The sequence below is a fragment of the Heterocephalus glaber genome, unplaced genomic scaffold (assembly GCF_053883595.1).
Source record: "Heterocephalus glaber isolate CG9 unplaced genomic scaffold, H.glaber_assembly_v1.0 deba00001781, whole genome shotgun sequence".
In the NCBI taxonomy this organism is placed as follows: Eukaryota; Metazoa; Chordata; class Mammalia; order Rodentia; family Bathyergidae; genus Heterocephalus; species Heterocephalus glaber.
Window position 1 is genome coordinate 3,391,597 of NW_028258467.1, and position 27,758 is coordinate 3,419,354.

General features: G+C 40.0%; 1 protein-coding gene and 1 pseudogene across 6 annotated transcripts in view; both read right to left on the bottom strand.

The window, feature by feature from the left end:
• The window catches only part of Abca3 (ATP binding cassette subfamily A member 3), a 58,639-nt gene extending 57,606 nt beyond the window's left edge, over positions 1-1,033 (bottom strand). For 5 of the 6 annotated variants that reach the window (XM_087203033.1, XM_004864641.4, XM_087203030.1 and 2 more), the window contains exon 1: positions 820-1,031. The gene's annotated coding sequence lies outside the window, so the exon portion shown is untranslated. Of the gene's footprint in view, positions 1-819 lie in introns of all 6 variants that reach the window. The other variant, XM_087203029.1, reaches the window with a different exon arrangement.
• Positions 989-27,222, bottom strand: LOC101697709 (cytoskeleton-associated protein 2-like; annotated as a pseudogene).
• Positions 27,223-27,758: the final 536 nt, after the last annotated feature.

The following is a 27,758-nucleotide window of genomic DNA, read 5'->3' on the forward strand; positions in this document are numbered from 1 at the left end:
GAAATAGGATTGCTTAGGAGAGTGGAACTCAACCCTTTAAGCCTTGCCTGGGTCTCCACACTGCTACAGGGCCTCAGCCACTTACTCCAGGAGGATTTCCTGAGGGCCTGTTATATGCCAGGAGTGCAAATATCCACACAGTGCATCTATGCTTAACGAAGGTTCCAGACCAGGAGGGAAGGGGCAGGCGATAATACCCTCAAAGGCCAGCTCTCTTAGCGATGCACACAGTAAAGTGGCGGGGAGTTCACGAATGCAGCACAGTCAGGAGCACCTGCCCAGGCCTAGGTGTGGAAGGCAGCGCTGCTCTTGGGGCTTACCCTGTACTGGCAGGCACACCGACCCGGGCACCTGGGCTGTAGCTCTCCACTTCGGCAGGCCAGCCGCATACACCAGTGGTTCCCCGCCCTGCCCTGTACATAGGGGCATCGCCAGCCCACACCCCTGACCAGGCGCCCCCCCCCCCCCCCCAATCCGGCTCACAAGGCTGAGGCTCACGGTAATGGATTGAGGTGAATATAACAGAGCGGACTCGGACGTGGGACTTGGCAAAGCCAGCCGGAAACGCGCGGCGAGCTTGGTCCGCCGCAGCCAGGGGCGCAAAAGAGGGCGGGCTATCTGTCCACCCACTCGGGGCCGCACAGAGGCTCTCATGGGGGGGGCAGTACAGCGCAGCGGGGACACACCCAGAGCCGCCGCACCATAGGGGCAGGTCGGGGCACGGCTCTTGGTCAACCTGGCGAGACAGCGGCCAGCCAGCGAGGATGGGGCGTGGGCGCGAAGCCCCGAAGCCGAATGGCGAGTCCCGGCGGCACTCACCAAGCCTCAGCGCCGGGGCGACGGTGGCCGGCGAGCTGCCCTCTCGCGAGGTCCCCCCCTCGGCCTGGTGGTTCCGCTCCAGCTTCGCAGTGCAACAGCGGCAGTGACAAGCGCAAGGCCGCCCTGCAGGAAAGGGGCTCCTAGACCCGCGACCGCGGACAGACGAACCCTACAGCTCCGACTCCAGCAGGGGGCGCGCCAGCTCGCGCGTGCGCAGTGGGCTGGCCCTGCGGGTGCCGGGCCACCAGCGACGGTCTCCACCGCCCCAGCCCTGTGAAACCTGCGCCTGCGTACTGCCCGAAGCATGTGGCCCTCATCCCGCAGAGGGCGCCACGATTGCTTGTGCGCCAATCTCGCCAGAAAGCTCTGGATCCCAGCACCTGAATGTCTCTGGCGAGTTGTCACCCAGGATTTGGCAGAGGGCGCGGCACAGAACACATGCGCCATCTGCTGCCTCAGCCTTCCAGATTCTGTGTCTAGGCCACTGGTGGCGAACCTATGGGTCGTATACCGCAGGGGGCACGGGAATCCCTCTCTATCAGCACGTGAGCCAATTACCCTTCGCATCGCCCCAGCAGCTGCTGAGCATTCAGGTTTAATTGCGGTGTTGGCACTTTGCGATAAATAAGTGGGTTTTGGGTTGCAGTTTGGGCCCTCGGTCTCTAAAACGTTCGCCACCACTGGCCTAGGCAATATCCTATGCATATTTTATACGTCTGGTAGGAGGTGCTCCATACCATACATGTGCATTGGGTCTCCCAGGTTGTGTACAGATTTCCGAGTGTTCGTCCGCGCTTGCGCAGTGTGCAGCCTCTGTGTCTACTTTCAGCAGGTGGCGCGAGGCTGCGCGGCTGCTTGTCAGGTAGAGTGCTAGATGCCGGAGCCTGGTAAGAATCGTTTTGGCTACATGAGTTTAAACCAGTTGAACCGGGGAAAAAAAAAAAAAAAAAAGCAGTTGAACAGGGAATTCACTTTCAATGACCATTTTTTCTTTCCCTTTCTTCACTGTGTCTCTCGAAACCGCTCCCTGGGGCTTGCCACCACAAGGGAGGAGGCATTTCCCGCGTCTTTGGCCTTCCTGCTCAGACGACTGGTCTGGGGGAGGTAAGGGTGGAAAAACCTTCCAGAAGCCGGCAGTTAGGGTGAGGTGCCCTCTGGTCGACTGAAGAGGGTTTGGCGTTGGGGTATCAGGGTGGGGGTTGAGATTTGATCGGAAGGGTGAGTGGACAGGGTCTCTTCATGAGGGAGGGAAGGTTTGGGGTCAGGAGTCTGCCAGGCCTGGGCGGGGGTACTGCAGTGTCAGGTGCCCTAGAAGGCCAACAGCTGTTGCTGGTGGGTCTGGCCCATCCCAGAGCAGAGGCTATGGATTCTTCTGAGGTGACCCCAGCCCTGAGGCGATCCCTTGCTCCCAGACTATGTGAGGCAGGACTGAGTGTTTCAGGTATCACTGTGGTCACAGCTTCACAACTTTTTACACTGAGGCTGAGTTGCCTGACCTGGTGAGCCCAGAAAGTGGGAAGGGCCTTTGCTTTGTGCATTGACAGTTTGCCAGGCCTTGCACAGAGGAGGCTCTTGCCCAGTGTTTGTTAAATGGAATCACAGAGGCCTGGCTCAAGTCTTGGCCTGATCCCTAAATTGAAGTAATGAACTTCAATTTCCTGTCCCTAAAACTGAAATATAATATAGCAAATTCAAAAAAATAATTTGTTGTTGTTTTGCCTTTTTGTTTTTGAGGGTAAAATGAGAAAAGTGTCAGTTTAAGAACTTTGTCATGCCAGGGATTTAGCTCAGAGGCACCGTGCCTGCCTTACAAGTGCAAGGTCCTGAGTTCAGTCCCTGGTGGTGGGGGAGGGAAGGGGACTTTCCAATGATGCTTGGCACGTAAGTACCAAATAAATAGTAGTATAATATCAGTATGGCTACAATGAGCATGCAGAAAAGAGAAAAACAGCATGGAGGTGGATTATTAATGTGCTACAAACAGCTCAAAAACCCTTTCTCAGGCTGGGGATTTAGCTCAGTGGTTCCGCTGCTTGCCTTGCAAGCGAAAGGACCCGAGTTGATCCCCGGTACCAAAACAAAACAAAACACCACCCCCCCCAAAAAACTTAAATAATTCTCACCCTGAGCTCCCCACCTCCATCCCAGGCTCCTGGGGCAGTGAAGCTCAGCTGATCCTAGCACCTGGAAGGAAGCTCCCCGCCTCCATCCCAGGCTCCTAGGGCAGAGAGGGTGAGCTGGTCCCAGCAGCCGGAAGGAAGCTCCCCCACCACCATCCCAGGCTCCTAGGACAGAGAAGGTGAGCCATGTGGGCACCAGAAGCACCCCCCTTCCCCGTGGAAATGAGAAAACACATAAACAAGCCTCAAAAACAGACTTCTGGATCACCTACAGCAACTCCAAAGGGAAACGAGATGGAATCCTCTGATATTCAACCACCTGGACTCTCTGAACTGGCAACAAAAGAGGATCTGGGAAAAATGAAATCAGAAATAATTACTCAGATAACAGCAAAGATTTTGCTCATGGTGCAAGACATGATTAATCAATCTAGAGAGTACACAGATAAAAAAATAGAAGATCTGAGGAATATGATGGAATCCCAACATAGGAAACAAATGGAATCCATAAAACAGATACAAACAGATTTCCAAGAGATTAAAAACTCCATCGAAGTCTGCACAGCAGAATGAACCAATGTGAGGATAGAATTTCAGATATAGAAGACAAGATTGCAATTAGTGACCAGGAAAATAAAAATTGCTTTAAAATTGTAAGGGAACACGAGAAATCAATCCAGCAGCTGCTAGACCATGCAAAGAAGAATAATGTAAGACTGATTGGAGTCAATGAAGAAAGAGGAGAGAGTGGAGATGACATAAAAAAACTGTTCACAGAAGTGATGGTAGAAAACTTCCCAAGGGGGGGAAAAGAACTTGACATACAGATAAGAGAGGCATATAGGACTCCAGCTAGCCTTAATCAAAAAAAATCTACACATAGGCATATAATAGGATTCCAGAAATCCAACAGAAAAATAAAATTCTACAAGCAGTGAGAGAAAAGAAACAAATCACATACAAAGGAAAGCCCATCAGAATCACAGCAGACTTCTCAATGCAAACCCTCAAGGCAAGAAGAGCTTGGAGTGATGTATTTCAAGCCCTAAAGGAAAACAGCCTCCAACCCAGATTAATGTACCCTGCAAAACTATCTTTCAAACTTGATGGAGAAATAAGATAACTTTCATGATAAAGAGCACCTCAGGAACTTCATAAATACCAAACCAGCACTCCAAAAAATTTTAGACAATACCCTAGGAAAAGACAATGAGGATCACAACCCCAGGAAACCCAGCAAAATGAATCCATTGAGCATGACAAATTAAATGCAAAGGGGGAGAATCCAACAAAAAGAAAAAATCATAACAAGGCTTTTAAAACTTTTGACTTCATCTCCCTAATGAGTGTATAATTCAATCTTATTATTGTACTGATTAGTATTTTTCTGATTCTAGAGTTGCACACCATTCCTTGTGCTATACTGGCTATTTATCATCTTATGTCTACATTTTAATTGGGTTGTCTATTAATGAGCTCTAAGAATTCTTTATATATTCTGGTCATAGGTTATATGCATTGTAAATATGATCTGTTTAAGGACTACTTTTCATTTTAATGATGTCATTTAAAGTTCTAAATTTTGATGGAATCTCATTTATCACTTTTTTTCTTTTATACATCGTGTTTTTTGTATCCTAGGTAGTTCTTGCCTACCCTGAATTCATAAATATTTTCCCTTATAATTTCTTCTTAAAGTTTTATACTTTTAGGCTTTCTTATTTAGGTTCATAGATCCCTTCAAGTTATATTCATGTATGGAAAAAAAGGGTTGAGGTTAATTTTTTATATACAGATACCAGGTGTTCTAGTGCCATTTGCTGAAGACACTATCTCTTCCTTGGCTCTTGAATGGAGTTTATATTCTCTAAAATGCTAATGTTAAATAATCTTTAAAAACTCAGTGGACCATATATGTGTGGTTCTATTTCTAGATTCTGTTTTATTCAAATGATCTATATGTCTTTCCTTACACCAACACTGCCTTGATTACTGTAGCTTTAGAAGAAGTCTTAAAATTGGGTGCTAAACGTCTTCCAACACTGTTTTTGTTTTTGTTTTTGGCTTTTCTGGGTCCTTTGTACTCCTACATAACTTTTAAATTTCAATATCCAGTTCTTCATTTATAGCAAGTATACACAGACCTGAATTTTTATATATACCTTGTGTTTTCTAATCCTGCTAAATTCAAGTACAAGTTCTAGGGACTCCTAGAGATTTCTTAGTATTTTCTCTGTAGATGATCATTTCCTCTACATATAAAGATTTTGCTTCTGCTGTGCCAATCCTATCCTAGTTGTGTCATTTTATTGCCAGACTATTTTAGTGGGGACTAGGTTTCAAAGTTTAATGGACAGATAAAGAGTAAGCATATCTGCCCTTGTTCCCCACCTTAAGAAGAAAGCATTGTATCTTCTCCATTCATACAAGGTGTTCTCGCTGGAAGTATGGAGTACATGTCTTTAATTTGTTGAGAAGTTTCTGTTCTAGTCTCCGATAGCTTTTACCATGAACAGCTGTAGAATTTGGTCCAATACTTTTTCTCCAACTAGTGACAGGATCATATGGCTTTTTCCTTTCCTCTGTTAAAATCATGACTTTTGGGGGTGGATCTCCAATGCTGAACCAACACTGCCATCCCTATAACAAAACCACTTTCTACACCCTGCCAGATCTGACTTCTAAGAGTTTGTTTTGTTAAACAAATTTCTATCTATGTTCATACTTTTTTCTTCTATTATCTTTATCCAATTTTAGGGTTAGCACATTGTTAAGTTCCTAAAATGAGAGGAGAAGTGTTCCTTCTTTTTTCTGCTTTAATTGTTTGATATAATTTATCAGTTAAAATGTTTATGAGCCTGCTGTTGTCATATAGGTAGGTTTTCAAGCTAGGAATATACTTTCTTTAATAGGTGCTATTCAAATTTTATATTTCCTCCAGAGTTAGTTTCATTAATTTGTCTTCTAAGTTACTTCTTAGAAGTTGTCAAATTTATTTCAAAAAAGATTTTTGTAATATGGTTTCTTTCTTTCTTTCTTTCTTTTTTTTTTTTGGTACCGGGGATCGAACTCAGGTCCTTGTGCTTGCAAGGCAGGTGGCGGAACCACTGAGCTAAATCCTCGGCCCTGTAATATGCTTTCTATATCCTTTTAAATTCTGTAAAATCTGTGGTAATGTCTCCTAGATCTTAATATTGTAATTTTAAAAATGTATAACTGATATTGTGTAACAGGAAGAAAAGGTCTAAAAGAGCAGGGGAATTGGGAGGGGTAGGGGAAGGGAAAAAAGGGAAAGGAAAAAATATGAGAAGAGGGAAAAAATGGAAACAAGGTCTTTGCAAATAGGGAAGGGAGGGCAAGGGAAGGGGAAAAAAAAATAACCAAGAGACTCATGTAATGGTACAAGATCCCAATGATGAATGTAACTGTATTTTATACCTAAAATGTACCAATAAAGTTAATGGGGAAAAAAAATGCTCACCCTTACAAAGGAAAGCAAACAAACACACAAAAAAGAAGTTTCTCTGATTTCAACCCTGTGGTTATCTTCTGGAATCTATAGTTTTGTGGTAATGTCCAATTCAGGGCATGACTCTGCCCTAGATGGTAGACAGTGAAGACAATAAGATCCCAGATATGTGCTGGGTAATCCCAGCAAGCCTGCAGTAGGATTAGGGCATGGAGTTAATTCTCAGACTTTCAAATCCACTGATTCAGGCTGAGCCTAACATCTGGTTGTGGGGTTGGGATCTGAGTCAGTTAGCTTATAACACTCTGGGTGTCTCTTGCTGGCCTGCCCACAGCTCCCTGACCCTGGATGTCTCCTATGATTGTCCCTCACCCAGTCACTGTGGTAGTTTAACCCAGAGAGCCCTGAGATGAAGCCGACACACAGCTGTTGAGTCCTGGGTTCAATTGACCCCTCCCTAAGATGGCATCTGATCAACCACGCTTTACAGGGGACATGACAATCACTTGGACTTTTGTTGTAGCACACAACATCCACTGCTCCATTCCACTGGTGTGTTTCTCCCTGGAGGCTTCTGGAGTTGCTTGCTTTTACTGTGTTTCTGTTGGCTTTTTTCATCAAAGACAAGGTGGCTGAATATGTCTGGAGTTGTTTCTGCATCTTCTAATCTGTTCCATTTATCCTCCGGTCTGTTTTTGGCAGTACTGTGCTGTTTTTACCACCATAGCTTTGTACTATCATTTCAAGTCAGGGATTATGATGCCCCCCTTCCTTGCCTTTGTTGCCCAGAGTGCCTTTGCTATTCTAGGTTTCTTCTGGTTCCAAATGAACTTTAGAATTTTTTCTCTATTTCGGTGGGATATGCTATTGGAATTTTGATTGGGATTGCATTAAATCTTCCAAAATAACAACTTTGGAAGTATGGCCATTTTCACTATATTGGTTCTTCCTACCCAAGTACAAGGGATATCTCTCTGATATCCTCTTCAATCTCCTTTTTCAGAGTACTTTAGTTTTCAATATAGAGCTCTTTTACTTACTTCATTAGATTATTCCTGGGTATTTCATTTTTTTGGAATGCTATTGTGAAAGGTGTTTCCCTAATTTCTGTTTCAGTGCTTGTTATTCCTGTACAAGAAGGCTGTTGACTTTTGAGTGTTGACTTTGTAGCCAGCTATGGTACTGAGTTTGGTTATTAAATGTAGAAGTCTTTTGGTGTAGGTTTTGGGGTCTTCTATGTAGGGTATAATGTCATCTGCAAATAATGATAATTTAATTTCTTCCTTTTCTATCCTTATTCTTTTCATTTCCTTCTCTTGTCTAATTGCTCTGGCTAGTGTTTCCAGAGTATATTGAATAAGAGTGGTGACAGTGGACATCCTTGTCTTGTTCCTGATTTTAGAGTGAAAGCTTTCAGTTTTTGTCCATTTAGTATGATGTTGGCTGTTATTTGTCATAGATAGATTTTATCAGATTGAGATAAAGACCATCTATTCCAATTTACTGTAGGGTAGGGTTCTTATCATGAATGGGTGTTAGACCTTGTCAAATGCTTTCTCTTTTTTTTTCAAGTTTATTGGTACATTTTAGGTATGCAATACAGTTACATTCATCATTGAGATCTTGTACCCTTACATGATGTATCTTGGTTCTTATTTTTTCATCATTCCCCTGCCCTCCCTTCATCCCCTCCACCCTTCCCTATTTACAAAGACTTTGTTTCCATTTTTTCTTTTTCTCATATTTTTTCTTTTCCCTTCTTTCCTTTCCCCTACCCCTCCCACTTCCCCTATTCCTTTAGACATTTTCTTCCTATTTCACATTATCAATTATACATTTCGATTCTTATTTACACTTTTAGTTTTTCACAACAGAGAAACTATTTGGTATTTACACATGTGTGTCCTATTTATTTCACTTAAGAGTATGACCTTGATGTGCATCCATTTAGTTATAAATGTCTTTAGTTTTTCATTCTTTTTTTTTTTTTTTTTGGTACCGGGGATCGAACTTGGGTCCTTGTGCTTGCCAGTTTTTCACTCTTAATGGCTGAGTAATACTCCATTTTATAAAAAAACCCACATCTTCTTTAGTCTCCACTTGAAGGGCAATTGGTCTGTTTCCAAGTTTTAGCTATTACAAACTGTGCTGCTGTAAACATGGGTGTGCGTATATCGCTGTGGTATGATTCTTTTAATTCTTTTGGGAAGATGCCCAGCAGAGGAATAGCTGGGTCAAATCGGACCTCTAATCCTAGTTTTCTGAGGTATCTCCATATTGTCTTTTTTTTTTTTTGGTACTAGGGATCAAACTCAGGGCAAGGCAGGCAGCAGCACCACTGAGCTAAATCCCTGGCCCTTTTCTTTCCTTTTTTGATAAGGTTGGCTAAGGGTTTGTTGATTTTAATCTTTCAAAGAACCAACTTTTCAATTCATTGATTCTTTGTGTTGTTTTTTAGTCTCCATTGCATTAATTTCTGCTCTGATTTTTGTAATTTCCTCCCTCATACCAGCTTTGGGCTTGACTTGTCCTTCTTTTTCTAGAGGCTTGAAGTTCAACATTAGGTTGTTTATTTGAGCCTGCTCTTTTTTCCTGACATGGGTATTTACTGCTATAAATTTACCTCATAGGACTGCTTTCATTGCCTGTCATAAGTTCCAGTATGTTGTATTGGCATTATCATTTAATTGTAGAAACTGTCTGATTTCTTCTTTAATTTCATCTGTGACCCATTGGCTATTCAGGAGGGTGCTATTTAATTTCCATTAGTTTACAAAGTACTTGTGGTTTCTTTTACCATTGATTTCCAATTTCATTGTGCTATGGTCTGATAATATCCATGGGATAATTTCAATTCCTTTGGATTTATTTAAGCATGCTCTATGAGCTAGTATGCGGCCTATTCTGGAGACTATCCCATGTGCATCTGAGAAGAATGCGTATTCTGATGTTGTGGGGTAGAACACTCTCTGGACATTTACTAAGTCCATTTGTTCAAAAGTTTGGTTAAGTTCTAATATTTCATTGCTGATTTTTTTTGTCTAGTTGATCTGTCTATTTGTGATAGTGGGGTATTGAGGTCCCCCATTACAACTGAATTAGTGTTTATTTATTTTATATAGTTGGGTATGCTGCTATTTGGTACGTATATATTTATGATTGTTATCTCTTCTTCTTGGATTGTTACCTTTACAAGGATGTAATGGCCTCCTTTGTCTCTCATAATCAGTCTTGGCTTGAAATCCACTTTTTCTGCAAAGAGAATAGCTACCCCTGCTTTTTTCCAGGTTCCTGTCATATGGAATGTTGTTTTCTATCCTTTGACTTTCAGTTTATGAATTTCTTTTTGAATTAAATGTGTTTCTTGTATGCAGCGTATTTTTGGATCTTGCTTCTTAAATCCATTCTGCCAGTCTGTTTCTTTTGATTGGTGAATTGAGACCGTTTACATTGATGGTTATAACTGATATGTATTGACTTATCCCTGTCATGTTATTTTCCTGTTGTTGGCCCCCTTCTTTCCTCATCTGTTTAATTTCTTGCCTTACCTGGTGGATTCATTCTGTTGGGGTTTGTGGAGTTGTAATCCTTGTTATCTTTTTATAGAATATCCTTCAGAATACTTTGGAGTGCTGGTTTGGTGGTCATGAATTTCTTCAGGTATTCTTTGTCATGGAAGCATATTATTTCTCCATCAATTTTGAAAGATAGTTTTGTGGGGTATGTCAGTCTGGGTTGGAGGTTGTTTTCCTTTAAGGGCTTGAAATATTTCACTCCAGGCTCCTTGGCTTGAGGGTTTGTGTTGAGAAGTCTGTTGTGATTCTTATGGGTTTTCCTTTATAGGTGATTTGTTTCTTTTCTCTAACAGCTTTTAATGTTCTGTTCTCATGTTGAATTTCTGGAATCTTGGCTATTTTATGCCTTGGGGAGGATTTTTTTTTTTATCATGGCTAATTGGAGTTCTATATGCCTCACTTATTTGTATGTCAAACTCTTCTTCCATGCTTGGGAAGTTTTCTGCTGTTACTTCTGTGAATAGGTTTTTTATGTTATTTGCACTGTCTCTTACTTTTTCATTGACTCAGATCAATCTTATGTTATTCTTTTTTGCATCATCTAGCAGCTGCTGGATTGATTTCTCATGGTCCTTGCTATTTTCAAGAAATCTTTCTTTTCATGATCGCTAACTGCAACCCTGTCTTCTATGTCTGATATTCTGTCCTCACATTGGCTCATTCACTGCATATACTTTCAGTGCAATTTTTAATCTCCTGTATATCTGTTTGAATCTATTTTATGAATTCTATTCCTTTCCTATGCTGGGCATTCATGGTTTCCATCAATTTCCTGAGGTCCTCTATTTTTTAAATCTGTGTCTGCTCTAGAGTCACTAAGCATGTCTTTCATTGTGGTCACCATTTCTGTAGTTATTTGAGAAATTATTTCTGCCTTGATTTTTTCTAGAATCTCATTCATCTGCTTTGCTACTTACACTATTACCATTTCAGAGAGTCCAGGTGGGTGGCTTTTGGATTGTTCCACTTCACTTTCCCCTGGGTTTGCCTTTGATGAACTGAAAGACTGCGGAGGTTGCATCTTGTTCAAGTGTTTTCTTTTCTTTTTTTTTAGTTTAATTCCTGGGTTGATGCTTGTAAATTGCTTATGGTGAGTAGCTTTATTGCCAGTATTCAGAATCCTTAGGAAATGACTACTTCTCAGAGGTGTCATCCAGGTGTAGCTGGGTTTTGAGTTTTGAGTCTGTTTCAAGATTCTACCTCTTCAATTTATTGGGGATAAGAAGTTTCTGCCTACTTGGCCCAGGCAGCAGTTCTTTGGCGCTGGCCTATGATATTTTTTAAGACCCTTAGGCAATCTCAGTCTTGATATACCAGGAAGAATAACTTGAGTAGCACAATTATGTTACTTTGGCTAAAGTAGTACAATCAGCAACAACAGTAGCATCAAACACAGACTAGAAAATGTCAAACTTTGGTAACTATTAATTTGCCACCCCTTTGTGTTTATATAACAAAATCTAAAATGAACCAGAAAATTGTATGCAATAAATAAGCCCTCAATATGACAATTTTACCCTTAGGGGAGAAGATTTTAAAGGGGTTAGGGGAAAAACAGAGAAATAGAAGAAGTGGAAGAGATTAGAAGCAAGGCTGGAGGGCAAAAGAAGATCATACAAACTTTGGGAAACGGGTGAGGAAGTCAGGAGGGAAAGAGAGAAGGAAGAAATAAAAACAAGAGCAGAATAGAATAACAACAATAACAACAAAACTAGAAACTGTGTTCACATTCATATAAAAACAAAGAAAAAAATGAGAATAAAAACAAGAAAAGAGGAAAAAAAGAAGAAAGAAAATAAGAAAAAGAAAAGAAAAGAAAAAAAGTCCAATTCAAGGTGTGTCTCTGCTGTCACTCATAGACAACATGGGCAGACAGAGTCCAGATCTGAGCTAGTTAATCCCAGCAAGCCAACCATTGCTTTCTGGTGGGTCAGTGGATAATCCTAGCAAGCCTGCACCTTTAGTTCCACTGAAGTTCAGGCTGGTTTCTGGATATGAGGCTGGAACCAGATTTGTTGAGCCTGCAACAGTCTATGTGTCTCCTGCTGGCTTGAACTCCGCTTCCTGACCTCCTTCCAATTTGAACTCAGCACCCTCACTGTGACACCAGGAGCCACTAGACAGAACCTGCCCACAGTTGTTCTGAGTTCCAAGCTCAGTTGGGCCTTTTCCAAGATGGGTGCTGGCCAATTGCCCTCTCCTGGGTGACATGTGAACCTGAATAACTCACCAGCCATTGTAGTCTGCTGTGTCCACTGCTCTGTTCAATTAGTGTGTTTCTCTATGGAGGCCTCTGGGATTGCCAGTAGTCACTGTGTGTCTCCAGGTTTGATCTGCCCTTCATATGCTGTGAGTCTGGGCTCTGGGAGAAAGCATTGCCTGCTATCTCCCTTCTTTACCCTGGAGTCTCTTCGATTTCGCTGTGGACTTCAATTCTCCCTTTAGATCCTTCCTGGGTCCCGGGGACCTACTTCCCTCCTTCTCCACCTGGAGCCACTATAGTCCAGTGTCAGGAAACCAAATCTCAGAGAGGCTGTTTCTCTGCTGCTCACCACTCTGCCATCTTTCTAAATATATAATTTTAATATTAAAAATTAGTGGCATGTTGTATATTAATACATTTTGTACTTAATGGTATATGTATATAAAAGCTGATTAATATAATATATACAATAAAGGACAATCAAGCCAGGCATAGTGGCACATGCCTGTAATTCCAGCTTTCTGAAAGGCTGAGGCAGAAGGGTGGTAAGTTCCAGCCCAGCATGGACAAATTAGCAACTTAATGAGAATATGTCTCAAAATGAAACATAAGGGCTAGGGAAAGTAGCTGACTACAACTGCCCTGCATTCAATCCCCAACACCACACAAAAAAATAAATAAATAAAAGATAATTAAAACCCGGATATGGTGGTGAACACCTGTAATCTAGCTATTAGGGAGGCTAAGGGAGGAGAATAATAAGTGCTAGCCTGGGCTACATTAGGGAGTTCTAGTCCAGCCTGAACTACAGAGTAAGACTGTCTCAAAAACAACAAAAAAATAAAGTTAAAATAATAAATAGGGCTGGGTATGTAGTTCACTGTTGGAGTCACTAATTAATATATATAATGCTTCCAGTTCAATCCCCATTGTAGAAAGAAAGAAAAACAGAAGGAAAGAAGGATAATTACATAAAACTGAGCATCTTCTCCAAACATAGCCCTTTCTGTCTTCCACAGAGATAAATAGTACTCTACTCTGAATGTAACGTTCCTAGACTATCATTCTCATGTATTTCTTGTAGTTTTATCCTATTTACATTTACTTTGCATGTTTTTGAAATTTAATTAAATGATACTATATGTATTCTTCTGTATCTTGCTTTTCTTGGTCAACATTGTATTTGTGAGATTTATTCCTGTTGATATAGAGTACATGACTGCCACAGCCACTTTTAAAATGATACCCAATGCCAGGCATGGTAGTGCATGCCTGTGATCCCAGCACAGGGAGGCAGAGACAGGAGGATGGCTGTGGTTCAAGCCAGCCTGTGCTTACATAGTAAGTTCAAGGCCAGTCTGAACTACATAGCAGGACCCTATCTCAAAAATCAAAACAAAACAAAAATGATACCTGGGGATTTATTCTAAAATTATTCCAGATTCAGAATAATTTTATGCCTGATTATTTCAAATTCTATCATCTAAAATAATATTCTGTGAATTTGAAAATGCTTTCGAGAAAAATATTTACCCCAGTCTTAATTTATGTAAAACTCTGAACAAAACCAATGAAATGCTTTTTTTTTGGTACCAGGGATCAAACTTGGGTCCTTGTGCTTGAGATGCATTTTTTACCTTCAAGAAGCTCTAAAAGCCAACCAGTTCTTCCTCCCAGCAGACAGTGCTGGGGTAGCCATTCCACTTAGCACCTCAGAGTCATGCTGTCATGATTCTTTTTCATTGCCTATGTGAATGTCTTTAGCAGCAAAATAGTGATTCTTGGTGGCAAGTGCCCTTGGTAACCCCCCTGGTATTAGGACTTTGAAAGGCCAACAAAGACTGAGTGGACTGGCTCTGTGTGCATCAGGACTAGGGATTGAGCCTAGCAGTTTTCTGGTTGGGGACATGGTGATGTTTCAAAATGGTGACCCTCTTTCAAGTATACTTGTTGCTGCTTTTGACAGTATGACCAGTTCCAGAAAGCCTCTCCCTTGACATCCACTTGTGAGATCCTTATTTCCACAAGGGAGCTATAGTTATACCCACCACGGTAAATTTATGTTGCTTTTGGCTGTTTCATGAGTTCTCCTACTTAGTTCTTCTGTTATAAATTTACATAAAAATACTTGTTATAATTACTATAGAATAGGATCACCTTTTTTCCCTTTTATTCCCCAAATAATGATTCATACTTGATCATCCACAGCCAGGGTAGAAGATCTAAAAACCTAGTCAGTAGATAGTAAGGCAATATCAAAAACCTTTAAAATCTTTTCCCCTTTTATCTATATCTATAACCCCACCTACTCTGGAGGCTGGTCAAGGAGGATTACAAGTTCGAGACCAAACTGTACCATTTAGCAAGACCCTATTTTAAAATTTAAAAAAAAAAAAGGGCGGGGATTTAGCTCAGTGGTTTCGCTGCCTGCTGCACAAGCACAAGGACCCGAGTTCGATCCCCAGTACCAAAATAAATAAATAAATAAAATTAAATTAAATTAAATTAAATTAAATTTTAAAAGGGCCAGGGATCTAGCTTAGTGGCGCCATGCTTGCCTTCCAAGCTCAAAGTCCTGAGTTTGATCCCTGGTACCCAAAACAAAACAAAACAAACAAAGAAACAAAAATAAATTAAAAGGGTTTAGGGTACAGCTTAGTGGTAGAGTACCCTTAGGTTTAATTCCCAATATCATAAAACAAACATAAAACCCCCACAGTTTATATTTTCCCCTTTAAATTAAACAATAGATTTGTAGGGCTGGGAGTGTGACTCAGTGGTAGAGCACTTGTCTGGCATGTAAGAGGCCCTGAGTTCGATCTGCAGTGCTGCAATAAATAAAAGAATGTGAGCCAGTTGAATATAAAAAATAAGTTTATGTAGCAAAATGTTAACAGCAGTTATCTTTTAATGATGGGACTTTATTTTCTTTACCTTTTTCTCTTTATCCAATCATGTCATAATAAGAATTTATTGCCTTTTTCAACCTAGTAAGAATAAAGACAAAGATAGTATGGAAGTGGTCAGTAAGCACAATCATTCACTCATTTATTGAACAGATATTTATTTATTTATTTATTTGCTTACATTCTTTTATTGGTACATTTCAGGTATGCAATACGTTTACATTTATCATTAGGTGCTTGTCCCTGTACATGATGTACCTTGGTTCTTATTTTTTCCCCATTCCCTGTGCTCCCTTCCCTATATACAAAGATTTTGTTTCCACTGTTTTCCTTTTCTCATAATGATTCCTTTCCCTTCTTTCCTTTCCCCTTCCCCTCCCACTTCCCCTACCCCTTTGGACCTTTTCTTCCTATTTCAAATTATCAATTATTCATTTTAATCATTTTAATCCTTGTTTACACTTTCAGTTTCTCACACTAGAGAAACTATTCGGTATTTACACAAGTGTGTCCTATTTATTTCACTTAAGAGTATGGCCTCGATATGCATCCATTTAGCTATACATGTCTCTAGTTTCTCATTCTTTATGGCTGAGTAGTACTCCATTTTATTAAAAAATCCATATCTTCTTTATCTAGTTTCCAGTTGATGGGCACTTGGGCTGTTTCCAAGCTTTAGCTATTACAAACTGTGCTGCTATAAACATGGGTGCACATATATCACTGTGGTATGATTCTTTCAATTCTTTGGGGAAGATACCCAGCAGGGGAATAGCTGTGTCAAATGGGACCTCTAGCCCTAGTTCTTTGAGGTATCTCCATACTGATTTCCGCAGTGGTTGCACCAGTCTGCACTCCCACCAACAATGGAGAAGGGTTCCTTTCTCCCCACACCCCCGCCAGCATTTGTTATTGGTTGATTTTTTGATAGTAACCATTCTTTCTGGGGTGAGGTGGAATCTCAGTGTTGTTTTCATCTGCATCTCTCGAATGACCAGTGATGTTGAACATTTTTTCATATGTTTATTTGCTGCTTTTACTTCTTTTTGAACAGATATTTATTGGAGATGAGAAAGTCACAGACCTTGCCTTTGACGATCTTCATTAAAAACTGTTAGAATTCTCAAAGTACTTTTCACCTTCATCATATTTCCTGAGCGTCCAAATTATTACTTGAACCTTATAGTAATAAAATTTGCTTTACAAGTGTTTATAATATTTTCTTCACTTAATAAGATTGGAATCTCTCAAAAGCAGGAAGGACATTTCCTATATCTAGTATGCCTTATGTGTCCTTGTGTCCTTGTTTTGTTGCACAAGGACATATATCCTTGGATGTCACTGATGACTGATGGTGGCAAAGAACTAGAATAAGTCTATGGGAGAACTATACCGCTGCATGCTCTGACTGAAGATGGCTTTAGGGTGTCTTTCCACTTGGTTCTAGGTCTTATTACCATTTCAAGTGGACAAACATATATCAACAGATATAAAATATCAAAAGACATCGTTCAAATCAGAAAGAGCTTAAGCTGGTGTTCCCAGCATGATATCATATTTGACAACTTCACAATAGCAGAATATCTTTTCTTTTTCTTTTCTTTTTTTTTTGGTACCAGGGATTGAACTCGGGTCCTTGTGCTTGCGCAGCAGGTGGTGAAACCACTGAGCTAAATCCCCGGCCCCTCTTTTCTTTTTTTTATGCTCAGTTGAGTTGGTGGGTAACAGGGATGTATCCTCTGTCTCCATTCTTGGGAATGTGAGATAGACCACTGCTCTCTGATTCACCCTGGGAGGGTCTTTAAAGGAAAACACTCATGTTTCTGTAGTCTAAACACTTCTGACACCAAACTGGGAAAATAGTTTCCACAATAACCAGTTCTCCAATTTTCCAGATACTGACTAAGTGTCCTACAATTCAGTACTAACACTAATTACCTAGAGCTAATGTAAACCACTCTCCCCCAGGTTTAAGCCTTCAACCACACAAAACTACCTCTCACTTCAGTTACTAACTACAAATCCCAATATTTCATTTATACCTCTGACTAACTGGCTGTCAATTGAAGGTTGCACAGTTTCATTTATTTAGTATGACAGCTCACAAAACTCAGGGAAACGTTTACATAATGTTGACAACTTTATTGTAAAGGGAGTTGTAAAGGATAGAGTTGAACACTCAGAGGAAGAAGTGCAGAGAGCAAGTATGTGGGAAGGGATGCAAAGCTTCCATGCCCTCTGAGTATAAGACCCTGCCAGTGCTTCAATGTGTTCACCAGGAACTCTCCAAATCTTATAATTTAGAGATTTTTGTGCAGGCTTTATCATATAGGCATAGGGCCAGGGATTTAGCGCAGTGGTTATGCCTCCTGCCCTGCAAGGGCAAGGACCCAAGTTCGATCCCCGGTACCAAAAAAAAAAAAAGAAAGAAATCATATAGGCATGATTGATTCTTAGTTCAATCTCCAGCCCCTCTCCCCTCCCCTGGAGGATAGAGAGTGGGGTTGAAAGTTCAAAGCTTCTAATCATTGTTTAGTCTTTCTGGTGACCAGCCACCATCCTGAAGCAATTGGAACAAAAGACTCACCTATCAACCAGGACCTTCCAAGGGATTTAGGAACTCTGTGTAGCAGAGGAAGTCAAATATCAAAGACCAAATGTTAGACCAGGGATTTAGCTCAGTGGTGCTGCAGCCTGCCTTGCAACTGCAAGGTCCTGAGTTTGATCCCCAGTACAAAAGAAAAAACCAAATGTTAGAACAAAAGACACTTCTATAATCCTTACTATTCAGGAAATCACAAGGGTTTTAGGAGCTCTGTCCAGGAAGGAAAGCAGAAACAAAGTATGTATTTCTCTCTTTTTTTTCCCATTAAGTTTATTGGTACATTTTAGGTATAAAGTGCAGTTACATTCATCATTGGGATTTTGTACCATTACATGAGTATCTTGGTTCTTATTTTTTTCCCCTTCCACTGCCCTCCCTTCACCCCCTCCACCCTTCCCTATTTGCAAAGACTTTGTTTCCATTTTTTTCCTTTTCTCATATTTTTTCTTTTCCCTTCTTTCCTTTCCCCTACCCCTCCCACTACCCCTGCTCCTTTAGACCTTTTCTTCCTATTACACAATATCAGTTATACATTTTTAAAATTATAATATCAAGATCTAGGAGACATTACCACAGATTTTACAGAATTTAAAAGGATATAGAAGGGGCAGGGGATTTAGCTCAGTGGTTCTGCAGCCTGCCTTGCAAGCGCAAGGACCCGAGTTCGATCCCAGGTACCAAAAAAAAAAAAAAAGGGATATAGAAAGCATATTACAAAAATCTTTTTGAAATAAATTTGACAACTTCTAAGAAGTACCTTGGAGGATAAATTAATGAAACTATGGAGGAAATATAAAATTTGAATAGCACCTATTAAAGAAAGTATATTCCTAGCTTGAAAACCTACCTATATGACAACAACAGGCTCATATACATTTTAACTAATAAATTATATCAAACATTTAAAGCAGAAAAAAGGAACACTTCTCCCCTCATTTTAGGAAATCAACATTGTGCTGATCCTAAAATTGGATAAAGATAATAGAAGAAAAAACTATGAACATAGATAAAAGTTTAACAGAATGAACTATTAGAAGTCAGATCTGGCAGTATGTAGATAGTGGTTTTATTATAGGGATGGCAGTGTTGGTTCAGCATTGGAAGATCCACCCCCAAAAGTCATGATTTTAACAGAGGAAAGGAAAAAGCCATATGATCCTGTCACTAGTTGGAGAAAAAGTACTGGACTAAATTCTACAACTGTTCATGGTAAAATCTATCAGGAGACTGAAAGTAGAACAGAACTGTCTCAACAGATCAAAGACATGTATTCCATACTTCCAGCAAAAATGCCTTATATGAATAGAGAAGATACAATGCTTTCTCCCTGAGGTGGGGAACAAGGGCAGATATGCCTATTCTTCATCTGTCCATTAAACTTTGAAACATAGGCCTAAACCAAAATAGTCTGGCATTAAAATGACACAATTAGGATAGGATTGGCAAGGTAGAAGCAAAATCTTTATATGTAGATGAAATGATCATCTACAGAGAAAATACTAAGAAATCTCTAGCCCCTAGAACTTTTATTTGAATTTAGCAGGGTTAGAAAACACAAGGTATATGTAAAAATTCAGGTCTATGTATACTTGCTATAAATGAAGAATTGGATATTGAAATTTAAAAGTTATGTAGGAGCACAAAGGACCTAGAAAAGTAAAAAGGAAAAGAAAAAGAAAATTGTTGGAAGACTTTTAGTACCAAATTTTAAGACTCCCTCTAAAGCTACAGTAATCAAGGCAGTGTTGGTATAAGGAAAGACATATGGATCATTGAAATAAAACAGAGAAACTAGAAATAGAACCACTCGTATATGGTCCACTGAGTTTTGAAAGATTATTTAACATTAGCATTTTGTAGAATATCAACTCAATTCAAGAGCAGAGGAAAAGATAGTGTTTTCAGCAAATGGCTCTAGAACACCTGGTATCTGTATATAAAAAATTAACCTCAACCCTTTATATCCATACATAAAAATAACTTCAAAGCATCTATAAACCTAAATATGAAAGACTAAAACTATAAAACTTTAAGAAGAAATTATGAGGGAAAATGTTTATGAATTTAGGGTAGGCAAGAGCTTCGTAGGATACAAAAAGCATGATGTATAAAAGGAAAAAATTGATAAAGGACATCATTAAAATGAAAAGTAGTCCTTAAACAGACCATATTTACAATGCATATAACCTATGACCAGAATATATAAAGAACTCTTAAAGCTCATTAATAGACAACCCAATTAAAAAGTAGACACAAGATGATAAATAGCCAGTACAGTACAAGGAAAGGTGTGCAACAATAGAATCAGAAAAATACTAATCAGTACAATAATAAGATTGAATTATACACTTATTAGGGAGATGAAGTTAAAAGTTTTAAAAGCCTTGTCATGACTTTATTCTTTTTGTTGGATTCTCCCCCTTTGCATTTAATTTGTCACGCCCAATGGATTCATTCTGCTGGGCTTCCTGGGGTTGTGATCCTCATTGTCTTTTCCTAGGATATTGTCTAAAATTTTTTGGAGTGCTGGTTTGGTATTCATGAAGTTTCTAAGGTGCTCTTTATCATGAAAGTTATCTTATTTCTCCATCAAGTTTGAAAGATAGTTTTGCAGGTACGTGAATCTGGGTTGGAGGCTGTTTTCCCTTAGGACTTGAAATGCGTCACTCCAAGCTCTTCTTGCCTTGAGGGTTTGCATTGAGAAGTCTGCTGTGATTCTGATGGGCTTTCCTTTGTGATCTGTTTCTTTTCTCTCACAGCTTGTAGAATTTTGTTCTTCTGTTGGATTTCTGGAATCCTAACTATTATATGCCTATGTGTAGATGTTTTTTGATCAAGGCTAGTTGGAGTCCTGTATGCCTCACTTATCTGTATGTCAAGTTCTTTTCCCCTGCTTGGGAAGTTTTCTGCCATCACTTCTGTGAACAGTTTTTTTTTATGTTATCTGCACTCTCTCCTGTTTCTTCATTGACTCCAATCAGTCTTACATTATTCTTCTTTGCATCATCTAGCAGGATTGATTTCTCGTGGTCCCTTATAATTTTAAAGCAATTTTTCTTTTCCTGGTCACTAATTGCAATCTTATCCTCTATATCTGAAATTCTGTCCTCACATTGGTTCATTCTGCTGCATAGACTTTCAATGGAGTTTTTAATCTCCTGGAAATCTGTTTGTATCTGTTTTACATATTCCATTTGTTTCCTATGTTGGGATTCCATCATGTTCCTCAGCTCCTCTATTTTTTTTGTTTTATGGCTCCTCAATTTTTACCTGTGTCCTCTCTAGATTTATTAATCATGTCTTGCACTGTGGGCACAATCTCTGCTGTTATCTGAGAAATTATTTCTAATTTCATTTTTTTCCAGATCCTCTTTTGTTGCCAGTTCAGGGAGTCCAGGTGATTGAGTGTCAGTGTGTTCCATCTCATTTCCCTTTGGAGTTGCTGTAGGTGATCTGGAAGTCTGTTTTTGAGGCTTGTTTACATGTCTTCTCATTTCAGCGGGGATGGGGGTTTGCTGCTGGTGCCCATGCAGCTCCCCTCCTCTGCCCTGGGAGTGGTGGAATAGCGGCTGGGGAGCCTCCTCCTGGGTGCTGGGATTGGCTCACCTCCTCTGCCCTTGGAGTGATGGAATCCAAAATGTGTATTTCTTATGTCACAGCCTTGAAACCTCTTGTGGATATTTCCTAAATTCTTAGGAAGAGGAAGGGGCATGACACATAAGATTTCTGAGTTAAAAGATTTATGGAAACTATTGTGCTTTTAATTTTTATACTTTTTAAACTTTTTATTGAGATAAAACTCACATAATGTAAAATTCATCATTTTACTCACTTTACAGTGACAAATTTAGTAGGTTTTAGTACCCTCACAATGTTGTGCAACCATCACTATTATCACACTTTCATCACCCCACAAAGAAATTCATTATTATGCCCACTACTCTCTTCCCCCAGCCCCTAGCGAACCCTAACCTGCTTTCTGTTTGTATGAATTTGCCTATCTTGGACATCTCATATAAATGTTCTCATATAATATGTGGCTTTTGTGTCTTATTTCTTTTAGCAGCATAATGTTCTTAGTTTACCCATATTTTAGCATGTGTTGATCCTTTATTGTTTTAAACAGCTGAATGCAGTTCCACTGCATGGGTACACCACTCCATTTATTCTTCAGTTGATTAACCTGAATTATTTCCACCCTTTGCCTTATTATGAATACTGCTGCTATAAACTTTGGTGTTCACGTTTTTGTTTGAATATCTACTTCACTTCTTTTGGGAATATGCCTAAGAATGAAACTCATTATAGTTATGTGATAACTTTATATTTAACTTATTTTGTGGTGCTGGGGATTGATCTCAGGCCCTTCACAATGAGCTATAGCCCTAGGCTTTTAAATATTGAGACAGAGTCTTGCTAAGTCATTAAATATCCCCAGCTGGGCTTGAACTTGTGGTCCTTCTGCCTCAGCCTACCAGAGTGTTAGGATTACAAGAATGAGCCACCAGACCCAGCTATACAGTGCTGCCTTGATTCATGACTGTAATTCTTTCCACGTTTCTGGTCACAAACCAAATAGGATGAGAATCAAATCAAATTCAATGGTTAGATTCAATGTTGACCTTATGAAGAAATTTGATTTGGTTTTCATTCAATTTGGTTTCTGAACAGAAACATGGAAAGTATTAAGTTTGTGAACCAAAGTACCATTGTATATTTAACTTTTTAAAACTTTTTAAGGTACTAGCATTATACTGGGTATGATGTAGTATCTCCAGATTTTGATCTGCATTTTCCTGATGACTGATGATGGTAAGCATCTTCTCATATGCTTGTTGGCCATTTGTGTATCTTTTTTGGAGAAACATCTACTCAAATCTTCTGTCCATTTTTCAGTTGGGTTCATCATTTCATGGTTGAGTTTTGAGACATACTTTAAATTAGATGTTAGATACTGGACACTTTGTCAAATGCATGGTTTGCAAATATTTTTTCTCATCATGTGTACTATCTTTTCTCTTTGTTGGTAGTTTTATTTTTGTTGTTGTTGGTTTGTTTTTGAGGTACTAGAGATTGAACCCAAGGCCTTACACTAAGTCTTGGATTCCTAGCCATTTTTTATTTTTTTGAGTCAGGGCCTCACTAAATTATCCAGGCTGGGCTCACACTTGCAAGCCTCCTGCCTCAGCCTCCAGAATGGTGGGATTATAGTCATGCACCACCATGCTAGGCTGATATTTTTGTGTGTGTATTGAACTACCTTAGAACTCCTGGTATAGATCTCTCTTGGTCATTGTCTTACTTTTCTCATTGCTGAGACAAAATACCTAACACCCAAAGTTAAAGCAAGAAAGGTTTTTTTGTTTTGTTTTTTTTAAGAAAGGTTTATTTAGCTCACAGTTTGTAGAGGTTTCAGTCCATAATTGGCTGACTCCAAGGCAGCGTGGCATGGCAGATAGATATTGAAGGGGAGAAAAATGTGAACTCACACATGTATGGTGTCAAACTTTCTGTTTGGTCATAGGTAGGGAAGGGAACACCTCATGGACCTTAATGATGAGGGCCGCAGGGGGATAGAATCATCTAGAGAGGCTTTAGGGTGGAGTCATCTGTGATAAGTCCATTATTGAAGCCTGCTATAACCAAAGCAAATATCTCCCAGAACAGCCTTTCAACTCCTTGTGCAGCCAGGCTTGCCACAAGGCATTGAGGGTAGCTGCAGAATAAAAATACCTTTTGGGGAGTGTCAGACATTTCTCTCTCATTCTTCGCCCCCCAAATACACACACACAGCTGCCATGTATACACAAGAGATTTTATCCTCCTTAATCTTATGGGGAGCTGAAGGGTGATGATCTGTCATCTGGATCTGCTGTAGAACTGATCTGAAGGAAAGTTGAGCCTTACTGGGTGACATTCAGTATCCTTGCTGAGCCAGAAAATTTAGAACCTGCACAGTATTTTATCAGAGATTGTCTTAGAATTACTGGAAATGAAAAGGTCATGTACATATTGGAGGAAAGAGACTTGAGGCCAATGGAGGATGAGCATTCCAAAAATGAGGGCTGTCTCTGAATCTCTGGGGAAGCATAGTCCAAGTCAGTTGAGTGGTTTCTTTAGTGGAAAGGTCAGTTCATTCAAAAGCAAAGAAGTAGTGAGAGTTGGGATGCACCTTTTAAATCTAATAGAGGGAACCAGGGAGCTTTTCCTTGAATTTGGGGGGTATGGGATACACAGGAATTGCACACTGATTTAGTGCTCTTAGGTCCTATATTAGGTTTTCATACTGGCAAAATATGGGTGATACAAGGGGAATGACATAGCTTTAGCAGCTCATGCTCCAAATATTTCTGGACTGTTGGGGCTATGCCTTCAAGGGCCTCTGATTTTAAAGGGTATTATCTATCTATTTATTTATTTATTTATAAAAGTAGGAAAATTTATTGAGAGAAAGATAGCTTCTGTCTAAGAGAGACAGAGGGGGACCTGAAAGTGGGTTGCCCCGGGTATTGTCTATTTAAAGGGTACTGTCTCTGGTAAGGGATACTTAGTCTGAATTGTACTGGGATTGCATGAATAGCTTTTTCAGGCATTTCAACTTCTCAGACCATGAGGTCTGCTTGGGACATTACGCTGTCAGGGATTGAGAAAGGACGATGAATCATCAATATTTTTAGCAAGGACCATCAATAATGGCCCCTCCTCCCTTGAGTCTTAGCATGTATTTCACATGGAGATAGTGGTCCCTAGCTTTGTCAAGAGATCTCATCCTGAAAAGGGAACTGGGCATTCAGGCACAAAAAGAAAACTGGTAAAATATTTGGGTGCCAGGTACATTAACAGCTAGGTAATATAAATGCTCTTGGCCAAGCAGGAAAAGGAGGACAGAGGTCTAGGTACCTGAGTTAGAACTTAATATGGCTCCAGTGTCCAAAACAAAATTGATATCCTTCCATGCTATTCCAGTGTGACACCAAGTTATCTAGTCACAGGCCTCATCAGTTTTATGTGCTTTTAGCCATCTGGATTTCTTCAGCTCGCGCTGAAGTTAGGAACCTTCCTTTCTCTAGTGATCTTCTTGCACAAGTGCATTAGTTATTTCTAAGGGGCCAGTGATACAGGGGCTATTGCCTGGGCCTTGGGACCTTGCGCCTGAGAGGCAGGTGGCAGAACCAGTGAGATAAATCCCTGGCCCAGCTCGGTCAATTCTTGCTGAATAATGCACGGGAGTGATAAGCTTTATGTCTTGCACTTCTGGCATTCCACTTTTTCTAGGGATTGAGAAGATCTATAATTTGATACCAGACTGATTATCCTATCCAGTCTTGGTTATTTGGGTTATTGCTGGAACCTGGTCCCTCTCTTCTGGGGAAAACAGGACTTTCCAGATTCCATCTTCTTGGCCAGCTCTTCCACTGATGTGATATTAGTTGCAGCAACTCAAGAGTCAGAGGCAGTTCCTTCTGTAGTTCTGTTCTGATCTTGCAAAACATTAAGAACAATTTCCCATAACTCTTGTATTGGTTTTGCTCCATTTTAATGGCCTTTTCATATAGCCCAATAATCGCAAAGGTGCCTTTTCTTGCCAACAGCTTTGCTTTGCAGATCTAGAATTTAGCAAATTTTTCAGCCTCAGATATGTTGGACAAAATGGTAAATATTTCATTAGAAAGTACACCCTCGGGCCAGGGATTTAGCTCAGTGGTGCCGTTGCCTACCTCACAAGCACAAGGTCCTGAGTTCAATCCCGGGTACCAACCCCGCCCCCCAAAATAAAACAAAACAAAAAAAAGAAAGTACACCCTCTGCAATGAGCCACAGACATTCTGTCAGAGTGCTGTTAATCGTATTGGACAGTTCCAACTGTGCTTTCTTTTCTTCCTCTTCTTCTTCAATGCTCTTCCAGAATGAAATATTCATTTCCTTTCTTTCTTTTTTGTTTTAAGTTCCATAGGAAGCCATTTATAGATTTTCCCCTTATATTTCTGCCAGTCTTCTAGCTGTTTCCTTTGATCCTCTGCTGTTTTCTTTTTAATATTTGGATTAGTTTGGATACCATTTGGTTATGATACTAGCTTGAGTTTTGGGAGCTATCTTGCTCAGGAATGTTTCTGGGGAACTGTCTTTTTCAACTTGGGGTCCAAAGTCTGTGCTCTTTGTTGAAAGCTGTTAGTTCTATTTGCCATTATGCTAAGAGTGCTTGGAATGACTGAGTTAAAGTTGCCAGCTGTCAAATTAGGCCTCTGGTTTATTGATTTTGATTTTTGCAATACACGTCTGGGGCCTAAAACAAGGCTGTGTGGACCTCTGATCTTGCTTGATGTTTAGATATCTGTTGTTAGATCCTCCCTGCAGCAAACTAGGGTATGCCCTGGGTTTGGCATGTTTTATTTTCTCTTCAGTAAAAGTGTATGATTGTATCTTAGTTTCTTTTCGGCGTTCATCTTTACCCCCTTTTAACCTTTACATCCTTTATGTTCTTGACCACTGGTTATTTTGATGCTTGAGTCCTACTAAAGGTCTCAATAAAGTGGGAGGGAACTAATAAAAAATAATAATAATAAGTGAGAGGGCCGGGGATTTAGTTCAGTGGTTCTGCCACCTGCCTTAAAAGTGCAAGGACCAGAGTTCGATCCCTGGTACCAAAAAAAATAAAAAATAAAAATAATAATAATAATAATAATAATAATAATAAGTGAGAGGAAACTGTCCTTGGGGTTTTTTCTGGTCTTGCAAGCTCTGTCCTTTAGAGGGTTGCTATACTTTTTCTGGTAGAGTCCTTATTTGTGTTTTTATAACAAATTGTTTATTATTAACCCTGTCTTTCAGAACAGCAGTATTCATCCAACTTTTGCCCAAGACTTGTTTAGGAGACAAATTGCTCTTGATATGATTATAAGAGTTAGTCTTTGGGTTACTTGTGGCACATAATGCAGGATCTGGCTTCTTCTCAGGTTCTGATAAGTTTGAAGCAAGTTCTCTTTGTTCAGCTTTTTAAGAAAAAGTCATCCAAAGATTTGTTTTCAACATGGATATTACCCACAAAGTCTGTACATTACCTGCTTCTTTGTAGTTTTTAGTTTCTGTGTATTAGGCAACCTCATGGATTTTCTTGACAGTTCTCCTTTAGCGGATGATCCAGCTTCATGTTGCTGGCGACTCTTGTTGAAAGATTTACATTTTGAGTTAGAAGAAACACTTCTTGAAGTCAGACTTTTGGTGCCTCCAACTTTGGCTTCTGGGACCTGTTATATTAGCTGGTCTGGAGTGGAGTTTAATGGTGATGGACTTTGTAGCTCTGACAGGCAAAATGCAAAATAGCATGGTTGGTAACATCCTTTTTGCAGTTAAGGTAGATTTAGAAGGTGGTGGATTTGGGCAATTATTCATGGCTTTTAAATAAGTCTCGGTGTTTTGGTTCTTCAGTTTTCCCTTGGCAGCTAGCTACCCCTGCAGCTTTTTCTGCTCCTCTTCCATGGTGGTGGTGGCTGTGGCCCCAGCAACAGAGGGCCCCAGCCCAACCATGACTCCTCAGCAACAGTTTCTCTTTCAAAAAAGAGGATCATATATTCCTAATACTCCCAAGGCAATGCCTGGGAATGGCCTTTTCCAAGTTGTATTACAACTTTTTTTTCTTTTTTCTTTCTTTTTTTTCTGGTACCCGGGGTTGAACTCAGGACCTTACACTTGCCAAGCAGGCGCCACTGAGCTACATCCCCAGCCCCTGTATTACAACTAAAACTACAAAAGTTTTGCAGTACTGAGAATGTAAACCATACTGAGTACAATGCAATGAAGTTCGTGAGTATTGTAAATCTGTTAATTTCATTTTTTATTTTCATATAATATTCACTCTTTTATATAAAATGGAATAGTATTTGCTTATAACCTACACACATCCTCCCATATACTCTAACTCATCTTTAGTTTACTTCTTTTCTTTCACTGTATGGTGCTGGAGATGGAATTCAGGGCCTGCTGCATTAGACACTTCCGTGCTTAATGCAGTGTAAGTGCTTTGTACATTGTAGTTATACTATATTGTTCAGGAAACAAAGTTA